Consider the following 3,414-nt stretch of genomic DNA (forward strand, 5'->3'; position numbering starts at 1 on the left):
TTTGTCTATCAAGGTTTCCAAGTTGGTGAGTCTGTGAGATTCAGGTGATGCTTGTGGTGGGTTGTGAAATGTGGATGGTGGATGGTAGACATTTTGGTTGGTGGGTTGGTTATTAGATTGGTAATGGTTGGGGTTGGAGTAGTTGTTTTGAGGTTTTCTGTAGGGGTTTTGGTTGGTTTGCTGCTGGTTGTGGTTTTGGTTGTTTCTTAAAGTGTTTTGGTTTGAGTTTCTCTGCCATGGTTGTTGATTTTGGTTGTGATTGTCTCCCCACCTAAGGTTTGGGTGGTTCTTCCAAGAAGGGTTGTAAGTGTCACCATATACTTCATTTGGCCCAGAATTTTGGTTGTGCATGTACTGGGCTTGTTCTTGTTGTTGCTCCTCTTGAGTCTCTTCACTCTGACCCCATGTGGTTGATGGCTGGCTAGTGTTGACTGCTGCAACTTGGAGACTGTCAATCCTCTTAGCCATTTGCTCAAATTGTTGTTGAAATTGCTGCTGCATCATCTTGTTTTGAGCTAGGATTGAATCCACTCCGTCTAGTTCCATTACTCCTCTTCTTTGTGATGGTTGGCGGCTTCTTTGATGAGCAAAGAAATATTGATTGTTGGCCACCATGTCCACAAGATTCTGAGCTTCCTCAGCAGTTTTCATTAGTTGTAGTGAACCTCCAGCAGAATGATCTAATGCCTCCTGAGATTTCAATGTCAGGCCTTCATAGAAATTTTGCAGCACATCCCATTCATTGAACATCTCTGGAGGGCACTTTCTGATTAAGGCTTTGTACCTCTCCCATGCTTCATACAAGGATTCAGCATCTAATTGTGTGAATGTCTGCACCTCAGTTTTCAGCCTGATGACTCTCTGGGGTGGATAGAATTTGGCTAGAAATTTAGCCACCAAGTCATCCCAACTAGTGATACTTGCTTGGGGAAAAGTTTCAAGCCATTGTGCAGCCTTATCCCTTAATGAGAACGGGAACAGCAGAAGCTTGTAAGTCTCAGGATTCACACCATTGGATTTGACAGTGTCACAGATCCTCAAGAAGGTAGATAGATGTTGATTTGGATCCTCCAATGGTCCTCCTCCAAATGAGCAGTTATTCTGGACCAATGTGATGAGTTGTGGCTTCAGTTCAAAGTTATTTGCATTGACATTAGGGGTGAGAATGCTGCTTCCACAATGTCTAGCATTTGCAAAAGTATAGGAAGCCAATACTCTCCTCTGTTGTGGTGGATTATTAACTCCTTCTCCTGGATTAGATGTATCTCCTTCCATCTCGTGGTATTCTTCCTCAGATTCTTCTTCTCCAACAATACTTTTCCCTCTTTCGGCTCTTCTTAACCTCCTGAGAGTTCTTTCGTCTTGTTCATGAAAATTGGGTATGGCTCTTTGTGTACCTGACATACAAGCAGAACATAAGAGCACACAAACCAGTGATACTTCAATCTACTGCTAGAATGAAGTTTTAGTTAGCTTAAGCAAAAATTCAAACAGTTAGTGGGTTAATCAAAGGTTAAAGAAAAATAAAGAAAAAGTGCTTGATCTAGATTACCACCTCACTTAATCATTGTCAATCTAATCAATCCCCGGCAACGGCGCCAAAAACTTGATGAGATATTTTGGTGAGAAACGAATTTCTACCAAAACACCCAAAACTAACCGGCAAGTGTACCGGGTCGTATCAAGTAATAAAAACTCACGGAAGTGAGGTCGATCCCACAGGGATTGAAGGATTGAGCAATTTTAGTTTAGTGGTTGATTTAGTTAAGCAAATCGAGTGTTGGTTGGGTGATTTGTGACTTGCAGAATGTAAATTGCATGAAAGTAAAGAGTGCAGGGAATTAAATTGCTGAAACTTAAAGAACAAGAAATTAAATGGCAGAAACTTAAAGTGCAAGAAATGTAAATTGCGAAATCTTAAAGTGCAAGGAATGTAAATTGCTTGAAATGTAAAGGGGATTGGGATGTGGATTTGCAGAAATTAAACAAAGAAAAACTAAATTGCATCAAACAGAAGAGGAAAAGGGAGTTGGGATTGAACCGGATCTTATAACAGCAAAGTAAATGAACAATGAAAGCATTAAACAGAGAATTGAAATGAGAATTTAGATCTCAGGACCCAGAGACTAGAAAACCAAGTCTAGATCTCAATGCCTTCCTAGATCCCACAAGAACAATAGCAAGGAAATTTTAAATTGCAAAGAAAAGAGATGAAGATCAAGTAACAGAAACAGAAATGCTAATTCAATTAACAGTAAAGGAAACAGAGAGATCCAAGATTGAGATTGAAATAGAATTTCTTCAATTCTCCAATCCAAGATCCAAGACAAAAGTCAAATGAAATTGAAAGCAATGAAAGCAAGAAATTAAAGTTCACTCAAGTTCAAAAGCTCTTCGAAAACTATTATGAAAATTCTAAAAGGAAAGCTCTAAAAGAAAACTCTCCCGAAAAGCTCTCTGAACAAATTGAATTCTATCCTATTTATACACTTTCCAAAATGATCTTCAAGCCTTGAGTTGGGCCTTTGTTCTTGGTGGAATTGGGTTGAAAGAGGCCTTGGTTGATTGCTCTTGAAGATTGAAGAAGAACCGAAGTGAACCAATTGAACCGGAAATGGAGTTAGCCAACGTTGGTCTTCAACGTTAGGGTCAAAGTTAGGGGTCTAACTTTGACCCTAACTTTTCATATCAGCAAACCACATTCTTCTGGTTTAGACGTTGGCGCCAACGTTAGGGGTCTAACTTTGACCCTAACGTTGGCCTTGCTTGGTGTGATTGGTGCCAACGTTAGCCTCCACGTTAGGGGGCTAACGTTGGCGCAAACGTTGCCTACTCCCCCATTGTGATTTAAGTGCCAACGTTAGCCTCCAAGTTAGGGGGCTAACGTTGGCGCAAACGTTGGTAGCCCAGGGAGAAACTCTCAAGTTCCAACGTTAGCCTCCAAGTTAGGGGGCTAACGTTGGAGCTAACGTTGGCTACTTCCAAAGAGTGATTCATATGCCCAACGTTAGCCTCCAAGTTAGGGGGCTAACGTTGGGGCTAACTTCATGCAACCCGGTTCAATTTTCACTTATTCCATTGTCCTCTCTTCACTCCTAGCCATTCCTCTTTGCTTCAACCTTTCTCCAAGCCTTCTTCACCTATCATTGATCAACCAAACTAATCAAAGTTTTGCTCAAAATCATGAGGTATTCAATCTTCCACAATATGCAATAAATATAGTTCAAAACCTCATGAAATGGCATGAATTCACATATGGTTGGTTCAATCAAGAGAAACATGAAAATCTACTCAATTAGCTTGCTTGTAGCTTAAGAAAGTGCATAATTCTAATGAAAACAAAAGAAAAAGACTAGCTAAAATGGGCTAAGATGACTTGTCATCACTCCTCTCAGGAATGGCATTGTTTCCATC

Source organism: Arachis hypogaea, chromosome 11, assembly GCF_003086295.3.
Source record: "Arachis hypogaea cultivar Tifrunner chromosome 11, arahy.Tifrunner.gnm2.J5K5, whole genome shotgun sequence".
Taxonomy (NCBI): domain Eukaryota; kingdom Viridiplantae; phylum Streptophyta; class Magnoliopsida; order Fabales; family Fabaceae; genus Arachis; species Arachis hypogaea.